This window comes from Ambystoma mexicanum, chromosome 1q (genome assembly GCF_040938575.1).
Source record: "Ambystoma mexicanum isolate Mex_15411 chromosome 1q, UKY_AmexF1_1, whole genome shotgun sequence".
Classification (NCBI taxonomy): Eukaryota; Metazoa; Chordata; class Amphibia; order Caudata; family Ambystomatidae; genus Ambystoma; species Ambystoma mexicanum.
Genome location: NC_090922.1, coordinates 1,424,739,899 through 1,424,757,203, shown reverse-complemented (window position 1 = coordinate 1,424,757,203; position 17,305 = coordinate 1,424,739,899).

Below are 17,305 nucleotides of genomic sequence, written 5' to 3'. Positions count from 1 at the left end.
TAGACTGGCGAGCAAAGAAGATAACTTTTCCTGATTGTGAACCAACCTGTTACCCAAGGAATCCAGCTATGGGTCTAGCCTCCGTAACTTCCACCCCTGTACAGCTACCATCTGAATACCAAGAATTCCAAGACGTTTTTCAGAAAGAGCAGGCTACCACCTTACCTCCCCATCGATCTTACGATTGCCAAATCGACTTGGTACCCAATGCACAACTACCTTGTAGTAGGAATTATGCTCTTACTGAACCTGAGAACCTGCATTTGCGCCAGTATTTGGATCAATACCTGGCCAATGGCTTCATTCGCCCATCAAAGTCACCAGTCTCTTCCGCTTTGTTCTTCGTACCTAAAAAGGAAGGAGACCTTAGGGCCTGTATTGACTACCGCGCCCTAAATCAGATAACGATTAAGAATCGTTACCCTTTGCCCCTGATACCTGAGCTTATCGACCAAGTAAAAGATGCTCGTGTGTACACCAAGCTAGATCTCCGAGGAGCTTACCACCTGGTACGTATAAAAGAGGGCGACGAGTGGAAGACTGCATTCCGCACCAAATTTGGGCTCTTCGAATATCAAGTAATGCCCTTCGGTTTGTGCAACGCACCTGCCGCCTTTCAGTACTTCATGAATGATGTTCTTCGGGAACTTATCGATGTTTGTGTCATCGTTTATATTGACGACATCCTGGTGTATTCCTCCTCAGAATCTGATCACAGAAACCATGTTAGGGCAGTTCTTGAGAAATTGCGCCAGCACAAATTATTTGCCAAGCTCGAAAAATGCGTTTTTCATACCACAGAAGTGGAGTTTCTCGGATTCATCCTGACACCTCAAGGAATCCGAATGGACTCGCGCAAAGTGGACGCCATTCTCAAATGGCCATCTCCTAGCTCTGTGAAGGGAGTGCAAAGCATGCTTGGCTTTGCCAATTTCTATCGAAGGTTCATCCCGGAATTTTCTCGAACTGTTCAACCCATCACAGCTCTGCTAAAGAAAAATAAACGCTTTGAATGGACTCTTGAGGCTGAACAAGCCTTTCAGGACCTGAAAACCAAATTCACCTCTGCACCTGTATTGAAGCACCCACGCCCAGATCTCCCTTACATCGTGGAAACCGATGCATCCTGTTCGGCCATGGGAGCTGTCCTGTCGCAAAGAGACCCAGAAACTAACCAACTACACCCTGTAGCCTTTTGGTCCAGAAAATTCTCTCCACCTGAACTCAATTACGCAATTACCGACAAAGAACTACTGGCTATTAAATCAGCTTTCAAGGCATGGCGTCACTATCTTCTCGGTGCAAGACACACCATCACCGTAATTACGGACCACAGAAATTTGCAGTATTTAAAGACGGCCAAAGCTCAATCTTCGCGACAACTCCGATGGGCTTTAATCTTTGCGGAATTTGATTTTGTAATTACCTATCGCCCTGGCTGCAAGAATGGTAAGGCAGATGCCTTATCCCGGATAGGCATGGAAGAACCCAATTCGAGTTTAGAACCTGTGCCAATCATACCGGAACAAAGAATTCTGGGCTTGACTTCATTGCAAACCATTGAGGACATCCAAGCTCAAGTAAAACAGCTTTTTGACTCTTCTGCCTTACTGGAATGGAGTCAAAAGGGTCCTCACTACACCGTTAAGGATGATTTACTCTACTTCCAAGAGCGGTTATTTCTGCCAAGTAAAGAATTGCAGGAACTTGTCATTACCCGTCATCATGAATCATTAATGGAAGGACACCCGGGTATCGCGAAAACAGAAGAAAAGATCAAACGCCACTTCTGGTGGCCTTCTTGGAGAAAAGACATAAAGTCATTTGTGTTGTCTTGCGGAATCTGTGCCCAAAATAAGAGTCAAAAGAAAAGGCCAGCCGGCCTACTTCAACCTTTGGACATTCCACCAGCACCTTGGCACACCTTGTCAATGGACTTTATAACTGACCTGCCTCCTTGTGGTGGTTACAACACGATTCTCGTAATAGTGGATCTATTCTCCAAAATGGCCCATTTTATCCCTTTAAAAGGATTGCCGTCAGCTTCCACCTTGGCCAAGGAATTTATGGAAAATATAGTGCGGTTAAATGGTTTCCCTTCCATATTAGTCTCAGACCGTGGAAGTCAATTTATCTCCCACTTTTGGAAGAAATGTTGCCAACTAGCACAAATAGACGTGCGGTTATCCACCAGCCACCACCCCCAGACCGACGGACAAACCGAGAGAACCAATCAGACTCTCGAGCAATATCTGCGGTGCATGTTACACCAATCCGAGTTAAATTGGAAAGACATCCTTTGGATTGCAGAATATGCATACAACAATTCAGTGCATTCTGGAACCGGACAGACTCCTTTTTATACCCTGTATGGTCACCATCCTCGGACCTCTGACCTAGATCCACCTCTGACCCTGGAGATGCCTGCAGTAAATCACCTACATTCCACAATAACCCAAGCCTTAAAAGAAGCTACAACCCACTTACAGCAAGCCAAGAAAAAGTATGAAGAAAACGCTGATTTGCACCGAAGTAAAACTCCTCCTTACCAAGTAGGAGATCAGGTATGGCTAGCAACTAAACATCTACCCCTCAAGGGTCAGCGAACTTTTAATCCCAGATTCATTGGGCCTTACCCCATCAAAGCTATTATCAACCCAGTGGCCTTTAAACTCAATTTACCATCCAACATGCGGATTCATCCCGTTTTTCACGCATCTCTTCTAAAACCAGTACAACCTGGAACCAGACTGTCTGAGCCCCCAGGCCCTGTCCAAATTGATGGAGAATTAGAATTCGAAGTGAAAGACATTTTAGATTCCAAGATAGTTAAGTCGAAACTCTTCTATCTTGTTGATTGGAAAGGATATGGACCTCAGGAAAGATCTTGGGAACCCAGTAACTATGTTCACGCACCACGATTAATTCAACGATTCCATCGAAGATTCCCGCACAAACCAAAACCCCCAGAGGAAAAGACCTTGGGAGGGGCCTTGAGGGGGGGTAGTGTCATGATGCCTACCTCCAAGGAGCCAGGCCGGGCCCAGCAACCCCAGAGGCAGACATCATTTTCCCCAGGGAAGTCTCAGCGGGCCCAAGTCAGGGCCCTTTGGACTCAGTCCTGGCGCCTTAGGCGCCAGGCTCATAGCGGACCCCAGTCCTGGCGCCTTAGGCGCCAGGCTCATAGAAGAGGATATGTGTTTAAGTGCTTGGGTGCACACTTACCTGATGCAGACCTTGCTGCTTCATCCAGGCCCTCTTGAGGCCTGAATGGGACTACCTTACCTGTAGGACTACTTCACCACCCGGGTGTGGTCGGGGAAGGATACATACCTGATTGGTGGAAGGATACATACCAGGAACTTTTTCCAAGGCTATTTAAACCCCACCCGAACAGCCACACGTGCTTCGCGTTGTTCTGCACCTAGCAGCTGGACGCTCACCGTGTCAGCTCCTGCATACTGACTTCAGCCACGCCTGCCAGCACCCTGGAACACCAGCAAGGGGAGAAAGGAAGAGAATAGGAGAGGAAAAGCCCTTACCTGCTAAATCTGCATCCCGGAGTCATTTCTCCAACGGCCCTGAAAAGGAAGACATCATTTTAAAGGCATTTTGTTTCGATCGCTGCAGCGCTGCATTTTACTCACCTTTGCAAGGCGCTTCCATCTTCAGCAGCGATCTTCCGGATTCAGCTACGCCCCGGCGCCTAGAGGAAAAAAGACAAGAACAAAGGTGAGAGGGAGAAAAGGAATAAGGAAAGCTCAGTTTCCTTTTAAGTCTTACCTGTTGGATTATTCCCACTGCATTTCGGGTCCTGCCGCTTCCTGGCATCTCCGGACCCCGGCCCCTATGGGGAAAAAAGACAAAGACATTGAATGAGCGAATGCAAAGACATTACCTGAGCGCTCATCCAGAACTGTTTCACTTCGGGTCGGCGCCATATCTCCGGCACTCCGAACCCCGGCCCCTAAGGGGAAAAAGACATAAGCATTAGCGCTTGCTGCAATTAGACAACAAACATTATTATTAAGCTTGAACTTTTGAACAGAACTTTTACAGTGCCTTACCTGAACAGTCAAGCTTACCTGAACTCCCATCAATCCTCAATCCAGTGAAGTAACTGGGTTTCAACGCGCCCCTGCATCAGAAGCAGGATGGAGAGCTCATCCTTCCAAACCCTAAGGTGAGGCTTCACGGGGAATCGTGGAGGAGGTATCGTGGAGGGTTGGAAGGGAGTGGGATGCTTGAGCATTGTTCCACAGTTGGTAATACTCCCTTTTCACGCACAGGAGGGTATCCAACGAGCCAGGGAAGCCAGAATAGAGGGGCCCTTCCTGTCCATCTTCAGAGTTCTGCGCCTTCGATGCCGCGCCTCCGGCATGGCGTAAACAGGAGGAGATCACAAGTCAGGCGGACATGCTAATACTGGCATCATGAAGGTGCTAAAAGTGGATACCGGCACGGCGACAATACCGGCATCGCGAACCACCCGTAAACGGCCATGTGCTGTGTTCTTAACTTCCATAGGTTCACACAATCATCACAGGTGGAGGCAATGTAGACTGGGCCAGCACAAAAGGAGCACACCACACCCCTTCCCACACACATTCCCACACCAAAATGATTCCAATACTACTAGCAATACTGGGGCTGGAGGAGATGCTTGCATTGGAACTCCAGCAACAACAGCAACAACAGGAAGCACAGAGGAGATGCAGGAGGAGAAGGAGGGTGAGAAAGGCACAGCATGCCCCACCAGTGCATGCAGTTGTACCACACAGGCAGCCCCCAATCCCTCGAATCAGAGCCAGTCCATTCAGTCTAACCCCTGAGCAGATCCACACCCTGTACCGTTTGGACCGGGACAACATCACCACCATTGTGGACATGATACATAATGACATTGCCAGCCTCATAGACATCCGTACCGCCTTCCCCCTCTACTGAAGGTGGTGTCTGTGCTCCACTTCCTGGCCACAGGCACCTACAAGCACACAGTAGGGCAGATGAATGGCATACCACAACCATTATTCTCACGCACGCTGAACCAAGTGCTCGATGCCCTCCTGAAGCACACAGGCGACCACATATCCCTACCACGGACTGCTCAGGAGATCTCCAACACCAAAGTTGGCTTTCATTCACTGGCAGGCATCCCAAGTTGCATCAGTGCCATCGACTACACCCATGTGGAATTGGTGGTCCCACATGCCATGGAGGTAGTGTACTGCAACTGTAAGTTATACCACTCCATCAACGTGCAAATGGTACGTGACTCAAACAAGATCATCACACTTTGTTGTGCCCGATTTCCCGAATCAACGCATGATTCAATGGTTCTGCGGAACTCCGCGATACCACGCTACATGGAGCGACATGCAGGGCAACGTTCCTGGCTACTCGGTGAGTTGCATGGCAAGCACATGGCAGTATGAGGTGGGGAGATGATTGGGGGGGAGAGATGCATACTTCATCTGCTGAAATGGGAGGTGAGATGCATACTTCACCTGGCCGAGATGGGGGGAGATGCATACTTCACCTGGCTGAGATGGGGGGGATGCATACTTCACCTGGCTGAGATGGGGGGCGATGCATACTTCACCTGGCTGAGAGGGGGGGGAGAGATGCATACTTCACCTGGCTGAGATGGAGGGGAGATGCATACTTCACCTGGCTGAGAGGGGGGGTTGCATACTTCACCTGGCTGAGATGGGGGGAGAGATGCATACTTCACCTGACTGAGATGGGGGGGATGCATACTTCACCTGGCTCAGATGGGGGCAGATGCATACTTCACCTGGCTGAGATGGGGGAGGGAGGAGAAATGCATACTTCACCAGGCTGAGATTAGGTGAGAGAATGAACTATGGCCATACTCCAAAGCAGGCCAGACTGGACCTGACACCTAAATGCAAGACGTAAGCTGCACAACAATGACAACGAGGCAGTACTGCAACCATTCCATAGCCATCCACATGTACACTGCACATAATCAGACCATAGCCGCTGCAACACAATGCAGCGACATGCAGTTAGTATGGGCAATGCAAATGACCGAAGAACAGCATCACAACAGACATGTGTCCATTAGTGCGTACAAAGGAATCACATGAGGCCAAAATACAGAATCTCACTCGTACACTACCACAGAGGTGTAGCATGCCAGCATGGGTACATCAAGCGTGGAAAAGCAGATCATCAAGAGTCTGGCTTCAACGGTGACAGGATCAAAGCATACGATTAACTACACATCACCTAGATCATGGAAACAACTGCCGTGGACAACCACAGTGCATGAACACTCACAAGGAATAGGACACCCCGGCGTCCACTAGACGATGCTACCCACACCTGTCGATCATGTGACTTCACACATTGCAGTTACTTTGAGTAGCTCAATTCATGCAGGTATATGTGGATGAGAACAGGAAATCAATGCATGCTTTTGTGTCATAGATACAGGTTCCATTTGATGAAATCACTTACACATAACCATTGTTGCACCCATGCAGGTGATGCTGGCTATCCCTTGAAGAGGTGGCTCCTTACCCCTGTTCGGAACCCGCAGAACAGGCACAAAGAGGACTACAATCGTGCACATATCCGTACCCGTGTGGTGATCGAGCAGACATTTGTGATTTTGAAGACACAGTTTCGCTGCCTCAGCAGGTCGGGTGGGGCACTCCTGTACGGGCATGAGAAGGTGGCCAAGATCATCATGGCATGTGTCATGCTTCACAATATGTGCATCAGACGGAACGTGCCTCTGCCCCCTGATGTTGAACTGCAACCGCCTGACGAGGGGGATGAGATGGGCTGCACGTCAGGCAGGTGGCGATGCACAGGAGGGACGTGCTGCGCGCCAGAATTTGATTAACCAAGGTTTATAATACTCATGGATGCGGAGGGTGCCATGGAGGTGGGACTCAGGGCACTGGTTATGTGGGGGACATGGACACTGTGCAATGTGCACTGTTCACCAATAAAGCACACGTACACAATAAGCAACGTCCAGTCATGTGAATTCTCTTGACACACGGGTGTATTGAACATTAAGAATATTGAATGTGCCCAAACCCTCCACCCCACACACCCTCTCCCCCCACCCCCTCTACCCTCTCCCTCTCTACCCCCTCGCCCCTCAACTCCCCCACACATGGTGTGCACTTCCATGCACCATTAGTCTGCAATAGTTCAAAATGGCAGGCTGCACCTACATCCCATGTCCACTGCCAGCATCGGGTGGACCCATGTCCGACCTACACAAGGGGCTGGTCTGTGTGGAGCTGGCATTCGAGGAGGTGCCTGGTTGGTCAATCACCTGTGCGGGATACAGGGCCTCCAAGGCATCCGCCATGCGGGTGAGGACCTGCCTCACAGCCGCCAATTCATTGCATATGCTTGTGGAACTTGAATCAATAGCAGCTTTGAAGGACGTTGCACATTCCCGAAACTCCTCCCTCGTCTGGGCACCTTCACTGAGGTGCTGGGTCACCAGTGCTGTCAGCTCCTCCTGGCACTGTTGGTTGACTGTGATACCCTCTTGCCTGTCCCTGACATCGGTGGATGACGAAGCAGCATGCAACAAGGGTGCTACATCATGCATGCTCCCCGGGGGGCTAAAGCTCCCTGGCCATGACTCAACAACACAACAACAGACAGCTCATAGCTGCTGGCATTGTGTGTGCTGGGTGGGGAGAGGTGGGGTGACTGCAGCGGGCTTGTTGCGGCAGGTGTTCCAGGTGTCGGACTGTGTGCATCATCATCCAACATGGGTGCCGTGGCAGCTGCTTCTCCGACTGTACCGCTGGCAGTGGACACCGAGCCTTCAGCCACTGGCTCCTTTGTGGTGGTGGCTGGTGTGGGTGCTGTGGTGGTGGCCCTTTTGCACATCAGTGCTGTAGCTTCCTGTGTTGGTTTGGGCTTGTGTGCAAGTCCAGGTTTCACTGTGCCCCTTGATGTTGAGGGCCTGTTTGCTCCCTCCGTGCCCCTGGCCTTCTTCACTGGTGTTGTGGGCTGCTCCGTGGGGTCCTGAGCCTCATTGTCAGATTGTGTGCCTGTGGGGGACCAAGAGAGGGACAGCATCAGTGATGGGTCTACGTGCATCATACATGTATTGGGGTTGCTGCAGTTCTATGGAATGGCAGGCATTTGTTGTTGGAGTTGTGACATACAGGTGTGGGTCATGCAGGGATACGTCTGGGTGAAACATGTATGAGGTGCAGCATGCATGTGATGTTGCTGTGCACTGCCTGTAGGCAGGGTTGCGTACATGTGTGTGGTGGCCCCAGCATTGGATCATTTCACTGTCAGTTTCAGGGGACATCTTCATGCTTTGCATTACAGTGGTTTCTTACTGTGCGTGGGGTGGTGCCAACCGCACTCACTTTGACCGCCACCTCCGCCCAGATCTCTTACTTACGCAACTGTGCAGATTGACGCAGATCAGCAGCAAACACAACCTCACCATTTTCGGCCAGGGTGTCGGCGAGCATGTTCAGCTCTTCTTCAGAGAAGCGCTCCTTGCGCAGGCGCGCATCTCCTTTTTTCAGGGCCTTGGGCATTTTGATATGCTGTTGGGTGACGTTGGGGCAGCTGTAGTGGTGATGCAGGTCCTGGGTGCTGAGGATGGCATGGATTGTGTTTTTAAAGATGGCCGCCGTGCTCTTTCCGGTTCCGCTTATTTACGGTCACCGCTATTATCGGTGACCGCTATTAGCGGCCAGCGCTAATAGCGGACACTGCTAATGCCGGATCCATGGATTGCAGTAGTGCTATCAGCGCTTCCCTTGATGCTGCTAAGGGCCATTTTTGCGGCATGGTGGTTAGGTCCTTACCGGCATGGTGCAAAGCGTGTGCCCGCGAACTCGTAATTCCCTGCTATTAGTGGGCTCTTTACTACACAGACACGGTAATTACTCCATGCCGGTAAGGACCGTTACTTACCTCCAACCTCGTAATGACCCCCAATGCCTCTTATCGGTTTCACTCCAGAAGACATGACGTTTTGTTGTCAGCATAAGCAGGAGTGAAGTTCTCTGGTAACACCTTCACAATCTGTCCCTCGACAGAAAGTTTAAAATCTTCTCTGGATATTCTGATGATGATTAGAAAGTTTGACCTGCATTACAATCCTATGCAGGACCATGCTCATCTGTGTAGAGTTCGCTGGGTTTCTGATGAAAGTGAGGACGTCAACGCTGGCAGGTCTCCCCACAAGCTCTGGAAAATCCTCAATCAGGCAGCAGAAAAACACATTGCTTGCTAATCTGCTATCTTCTGATGACAGGGACATTTGTCTTGTCTTCCCTGTATTTCGGAAGCAAACGGAACTGCTCGGCAATCACGATGAGTAGCCTCCTTATTGTCTTTTCGTTTTCAGGTTCTTGAAGAAATTCGGTGATGCTAGTGAGCCTTCTCACTAACGACGGGTACAAGCTCAATACTAACTCGAAATAGATTAAGACGTCCTTAGTGATGTCACTGCTGCGTGACACCATAAGTGAGTCCGAATAAAGTCTTTGTGTTAAAGGAGTCTGGATACTGTATTTTCTTCCAATGTATGTGTCCTCAATCAAAATTTGGCAGATCCTTTTCTTATCAAGGCTTCAGTGTGCCTCAGTCCAAAGTTCAAAGTCAACAGACTATGTTGTGGCTTATACGTGTGATTTTCTTCTTCACCCTGCAGCTAGGATGCACATAGCGTCCGTGTTTATGTCCTTGTCCCCTTATTCTGCTCAGAGGAAATGTCCAAAATTAAGCCACAACTTTGCACAAAAGTTCTTTGCCTTTAGCTTTGCTGGTCATGCGTCCTTCTTCCTCATCATAGATCTCGTCTGCACGTGCTGTAGTTCTTCCCCATGGGCGTTAGTCTCTATGCGTTGGGGTGAGGGCAGAGGGTCTTCTCCGTTGTATGGCGTGATGTCACCCAAGAAGATCCAAGCTCTTCTTCCCTGTAACTTGACTGCAGAGGGAGTGACATCCTCCACTCTGAAGGGACTGTTGAACCTTGGCTCGTCCCCCTTTTTTCTCGTGTGGTTTCTCACCAGGACCGTGTCCCCAGGGAACAATTGTGGTACAAGTAGACCCTGAACTTGGTCTGTTGTAGTATCTCCTTCTGAGTTCTGTGCTGCCCTGCACCCTTCTTGATTCATGTCGCTGCAGCTGTCCTGAAATTACAGTAAGACAAGATGTCATGCAATTCAAGTACTTTTGCATTTCTGATCCTAACACTTCCCCTGTTGGCTGAGCATCACATCTAGCTCTATTTCGGGGTGTGCATCCTTCTGCCTGTCATGATTTCATACAGTGTGAGATGGTGGTCAGAACCAGGCTGGTTTCTGAACGCATACAGTGCCAGTGGAAGGCAGTGTAGCCATCCCTTCTTTAGAGTACGCTTCAACTTGGCTATCCTTTCCTTTAACAAGCCATTGAGCTTCTCGCATATACCATTTCCTTGAGGATGATACGCCGAAGAGCACTTGTGCTTTATACCAAGCAACAAGCTGATCTGTTCAAATACTGCATTAACAAAGTTGTCTGACCTCGTGACCTCACATTCTCCCCATCTGGGAAATACCTTCCTCACCAGAAATTTGGCTACACTGGTAGAGTCTGGGTGTGTACATGGACCTGCATAGATCCATCTAGAGAATGGACACACCACAACAATTAGGTACCTGTACCCGTTACATACTTGAATCATATCGACATAATCAACATGCAAGTGCTGATAAGGTCCATTGGGCCTTGGGATTACTAATTACACGTAGTGTATGCCCAGCCTTGAACTGTTGGAAGATTATACAGTTCACCATAAAAAATGCAACGTGCTCTGCCAAGTTCGGTATGAAACAGTCTTTGGCTATTGTCGCTGATAAATTCTCTTTTGTCATGTGGGCTGGATAGTGTAACTGTTCCAGTGCTATTTTCAATAAGGTTATAGGCATCACCAGTTTACCAGTGCTGTTCTGTCGCCACAAGCTCTCGGAAGGGTTTAAAGAACGCCCTCACCGCTTCCAGAGGGTTTTCTCTTCCTGTGATGCCTCCCCTTGGAGCTCCTTTAACTGTGTTTTCTCCATATTACTATAACCTCCAGGTTCACTTCATGCAACAATCATTCTCTCGTGCACATCATTTATTTCCACATTTATCATTATTTCGTCTTTGGTCGCCACATGTTTGGCTTCTGTGTCTGCTGCTTGATTTCCTCGTGTGATAAAATCTATCCCTTTTGTGTGGGAGGTGCATTTCACAACTGCTATGCCCACTGGGCGTTGTAGTGCCTTAATGAGCCTGTCCAATAAGGCTTTGTGCTGCACTGGCGTGCCATCCGCTCACAGGTAGCCCCTCCTTTTCCAGCGCGCTAGGCCTGCATGCACTGTTGATGTCACATAGGCAGAGTCACTGTACACCGTCACTTCCTAGTCTGTATGATTCTCGAGTGCGAGTATCAATGCCAATAATTCTGCAGCTTGTGCTGAATAATGCAGTGGTAATCGTGCACTAATGAGTACTCGAAATTCTCCATTTGCCGTGTGCTTCATCACAGCGGAGCCTGTATATCTCTGCCCATCATTTTGACCGATCCTCGAAGAACCGTCAACGAAGACGATGTCTCCTTCTGCCAATGCATTTTCTTTCACTCTGGGAATCTCATCATAAAATTCTTCACAGTTTGCGCAGTCATGGATTGGCTCTCCGTCAGTGACTGGCTCTGCTATAAACATAGCTGGGTTCACTATCTTACATGGAATTATTTTAATCGATGGATTTGATATGATCACTTCATAAACCGAAGATCTCTGCGAGGTCAATGTGCCTTTTGGTTTCTCTAAAATGGCAAATAGTACAAGCTTGACGAATAACGTCATAGAGCATCCCATCACAATGGTTGTAGCCTTCTCTATGGCAAACGCTGCAGCAGCTAAACTTTGTTCTCACGGAAAATGACCCCTCATCACTGGGTCTAGATTCCCACTGTAGTATTCCAGGGGCTTCTACGTAAGTACTGCCGTCATAACACTGCCATTCGTGTGTGAAAACAGATAGAATTCCTCTGCATAATTGTGAATACCTAAAACTGGTGCTGTACAAATAGCCTTTTTTGAGTTCAACAAACCCTTCTTCCATGGTCTCGGTCTACACAATTTTCTCTTTTGTCACCTGTGCTTTCTTTAGGGCTTGTAACAAGGGATTGGTATAAGAGCTGTAGTCAAAAACTTTTTCCACTTACATAATTGCACAATCCTAGAAAACTCTGCATTTGCTATATCGTTTGTCTTGGTTGTGGCTTCAGCCCTTTTAGGGGTAACCCTTGTCTCCTCATGTGAGATTAGCTGGCCTATGTACAGCACTTCTTGTGACAATACTGTAACCTGTCTTTGTCAACTTTATATCCTTTCTCAGCCAATAAAATCAATAGATGAATGCAATCTTGTCTGCACGTTTCCTCTGTCGTGCTAGAAATTAAGATGTCATCCACATATTGTAAGACAACACTCTCTAATGCAATATTGCTTAAGTCCACCTGCAGGACTCTGTTGAAAATTGAAGGAGACTCGCAGTACCCCTGAGGTAACCTTGTATTTTTCAGATGCATTTGTCTGAACGTGAATGACGTCAAATCTTGTGAGTCTTTGTGCAATGGGATTGAGAAAATGTGTTTTTCATGTCAATGACTGTGAAATACTTTGCCTCAATGGGTATATTACATAGGATTTTGTGGACGGATTAGGGACTAGAGGGAACTCGGCCTCTACAATATCATTTATCGGCCTTAGATCTTGGATTAAACGCCAAGACCCTCCCTTTGATTTTTTGATAGGGTAAACTGCGGTTTTGCATGATGAAGCTGACGTCACCAAAATACCCTGCTCCATCATAGCGGATATTGTTTTGAAAATCCCTTCATCTGCTTCCCTAGACATGGGATACTGATGTGCTTTTGGTAAAATTGCTCCTGGCTTCAATTTAATTGTTACTTCTCCGACCCCTTTCAACAAGCCTACGTCATAAGGGCCTGTAGTCCACACTGAGACAGGCACCTTTGTCATGTCATCATCAAAATATTCAGGACGTTTTTGTGCCAGCATCATTTTCTGTGGCACCTCTCTCTTGATCATTCTAACCCAATAGATGAGATTAACCTCAACTGTCGTTTCATCTACACCTGTTTGCTCTTCAAACAGGTTGTCATCAGTGACGTCAGTCAATCTGTATCCATCCTCAATGGCGATTATTGTGCACCATTGTCTGCCTTCGTCATCACAACCATCTATCAATTCCATTTTTCCTCGCACTATGGTTGTGTGTATTGCCAAGGGAAATACTTGTCCCTTTACCTCATGAATAGGTATTCTTGGCCTGAAAAGAAACTCATCTGGGTTTCTCATTGGTTTGACTGCAAGGACTGGTAGCCATGACATTAATATACGCACTTCATACGCGAATATTTCTGGAACAGCTCTCATAGCCGTTTGTCTTCTGTGTGCTCTAATCATTTTGAACACGTTCAAATAATGCATTCCTGGAGTGGAACATACTATGCCCTTCTCCGTGAACGAGATTGTCATGCTTAACTTCGTCATTAGGTCTCGTCCCAATATATTTACTGGGGTTTGCCTTGAATACAGCAGTGGCATATTCATGTCACATTCTCCTATAGACACTGGAAGTTTTTTTGTAACAAGAACACGACTTGTTGCTCCTGTGAAGCCCTGAGTATTTATAGCATCGCTGGACAAAGAAACGTGCCTTCACGTATACACGAGCGTGTTGTGCCTATGTCAACTAAGAAGGAATATTCTTCATCCCCTATTAAGACATCTACCCTTGGTTCCTTGTGATGGTTTGGTGTCACTGATAGGATAGAACACATAAGGTTTCCCAGTGCGCTGTCCTAATTCATATATAACTTTGTCCCATGTTGAGTGAATGGATTTCCTCCATCACCAGTGTTATTTCTTATTCCAGAATTCAGTACCTGTCCTGTGACAGTTGCATCGGCGACTGTTGAGAATGTCCTTGCAGAAAATTTGTCATATTCTGAGGTTGCAAGCTTTGCTGCGCTCCTGGCACTTGCTGATGCACTGCGTGATTTTGTGCAACACCATTTCCACCCTGCTGTAAAAACACAGGTGTATTCACCATCCCTACTCTCGTTCAATGGTCGTTTTGCACCATGCCTTGACTTCTGCATGTGCGTGGTAGATGCCCTGTCATCCCACACGTACAACATATTGGCGGTGGTCTGATTATTTGCCCATTTGACATATCCTGATTGCCGTTTTGCATGTTTTGGAAACCTCCCTGATTACCTTGAAACCCGCCCTGATTACTCTGCCATCCTACTCCTCGAAAGCTTCTCCCCCTTGGGTAAAACCCGTTATTGCCTTGATCACCCTGTCCTTGATTATTGACCTGCTGCATGTTTGATCCGTCTGTGTTAGTTATCATTGCCCCTTCACTGGCATACTTTGACAATTTCTTCTACACTCATTTTGCCTCTTCAGCTTTTCGTGCAGCCTCTTTTTTGCGATTTTTCTCTTGCAGCAGCCTGCGATAGTGTGCTATGGTCAACTGTATTTCAGTCCACGATTTGGCCTCTATTCCTACCAATTTCTTGAGCTACTTCTGTAATTGATCTGGCAGCCCTTGGCATAATATATGGTAAAACACGGGTATGGATTTCTGCCAAAATTCACGAGTTTCCAGCACCCAGGCTTCTTGGAAATTCTGAATGAAAAGCAAAGGATCCTCTGATTCCTTCATTTTATGTGTCATTATAGCTCCCGTGTCTGAAGTGTCCGGGTATAGCAATCGTAATGCTTTCCATACGTGGCTCTGCAATTCTTAAACAGTGCTCCATCATGCGCAGTATTAACTGTAGTCACGCCAGGGTAAACTGCATATTTCCACACATCGTCAGCTCTATCACCAAGTATGGCGATTAAAAGACCCTTAATATCCCCGATAGCTAACGTGTTCCCTCCCGTCTTTTTTTCTAACTCATGTATCCATTTTCCGCCTCCCAATGTCAACATTGGAAGCTTATTTTTCAGTTTTTCCCGATCCATGTGTGGCCAAGGTATGTACTGTGGCCTCGTACCTCCCTTTTCAAGTGACGGGAACTGTAACAAATGGCAATCTTTTTTCTTCCTCATCATTTTTCTATCCACTGCAGGGGTAATATTCCTGCATCGCCGTCTACCCTGGAAATGTCTTTAGTCGGCTCACATAGGGTGGTGGAGACACCCCCCTCTGACTGTAAGATACTCCTTAGTGCCGGTCTGATTGTGTGGCTGACTCTGATATCTTTGGTGCAGATCCAATCTGACCATTTTATTCCTTTTCCTCTAGAGAAGCGTTTTTCACGTCTTCTGTCATCTTATCTTTCCTCTCATTCCTCTCTTTCTGCGTATGATATGGTCTGTGGCCAACTCCTCATTCCTGTTTAGCATCAACCTATCTAGGGACAGTTCTCTATTTCTGCTACTTCGGGAGGCGTCCTCAGTGTCGTACAACTGAGTGCTCTCCAGATGCTGGTCCTCTGCCCTCCCTTCAGGTACCTGTTCTAGCCCCATTTCATCATATATTCTATCGATCATCTCTCTGATGCTTCTGGTGTCGAAGTAATCGTCCATATTTTCCCTAGATGTGCCTGGTACTAAATCGTGCTCAGAAAATAATTCTTCTATGTCTTCCCAGTCTACTACTGGATCAGGTTTTTTAACCTCACTTTCCAGATATTCAAGATCCCGTGCTCTCTGTCTTTGCTTACATTCAATGTCATCATCGAATTCTCTTCGCTTCCTCTTTGACCCTACCTTCTGCTTGTTTCCTCGCATCTCTACATTCCTTTGCCCTTCGTATTTCCTCATCACTTCATCTTTTTATTCTCTTCTCTCGTATTTTTGTTCTTCTTCTATTCACCGTCGTTCCTGCCTGTCCTGATCATTAGCTGTTCTCTGCTTATGATCACGTTTCCTTTCTTGCTCCTCACAATATAACTGATCTCGTCTCCGTCTGTCATTTTTTCGGATTCCTGTGTCTCTCAATCCATTTCCTTTTCCTTCTCTTTCCTTTTTGAATCGTCTGGCTCTCCCTTTTGTCTCACGTCCTCAATGTCTTTACCATCGAGTTTCAATAAAATCTGACCTCCCATCCATTAGTTCTGTATGAATGCCATCTCACCAGTCCTATCCATGTCTCATTTCCATCTGTTTCCCTCTCTACCTGCACCTAGAGATGTACTTGCTTGTGCTTGGTCTCCTTTTTCCTTTTCACGTCTCTCCTTGTCCCTCGGGACTTTGGAGGTGATATCTCTGTCTCTGCCCTTGTCCTTGTCTGGGTTTTCATCACTTCTTTGCGTAGTTGACTCATATGATGGGTTGCTATATCCCGTGGCTGCTTTAAGCTCCCTCAAAGGGTATAATCCTTCGCCTTTACTAGCTTTCGTTTTTTGTTTCAGATGGGGCAGGTGGTGCACAAGGCATTTCATCCCCCCTCTGTGCATAAGGGGGTTTCCAAACAGCACTTTAAGAGAAGTAGCAGCACCCTTGAGATGGATGGTAATGCAGATTCGTACTCTTGCACTAAATCAATAATGACAACTCAATAGTTTGGCAAAGGGAGTCAGTTTAATGAAAAGTACAAAAAACTGGGAGTTCAATGAATACCAACAATCGCTCGATCTTCCTTCTCGCTTCAACTCCAATTAATTTCAGAAAAAACATATAATTTATACCAAAAACTCGTCATCAATGACGTGTAACTCTCAAAGCTTAGCATGCAATTTGATTGGCTCTAGGGAAAGGGTATTGGATAAACGTCAGGTGGGCAACTAAGCCCTTCCTTCAAAATGGCTACTCTAAAAGTATGACTTTGTTAAGTGACTTCAATTCAGCAATCCCACTAAGTCAGTGCCTCGTCTGGGACGCCCAAGGGAAGCCCTTATTTATATATTTTTATGACAAGTTATACTCTGGATGATAACCCTTATATAACACCCCTCTCTTTGAATCCTCCTGACCTCACTGAGCCAAGAAGTAGTTTGTTTTGCAATTTAAAAGATTTAATGGAAAAATTAAACTATATATATATATATATATATATATATATATATATATATATATACATACATATATATATATATATATATATATATATATCACACTTTTATAATAAATTAATATTTGATATCACACTTAAGAATATGATGGTGATCAACAATAGATAATCTGACACTAGCACACTGATTTAATTACTTAGTTAGTATAGGAAGGATAAGGTAGCAGAAAATACT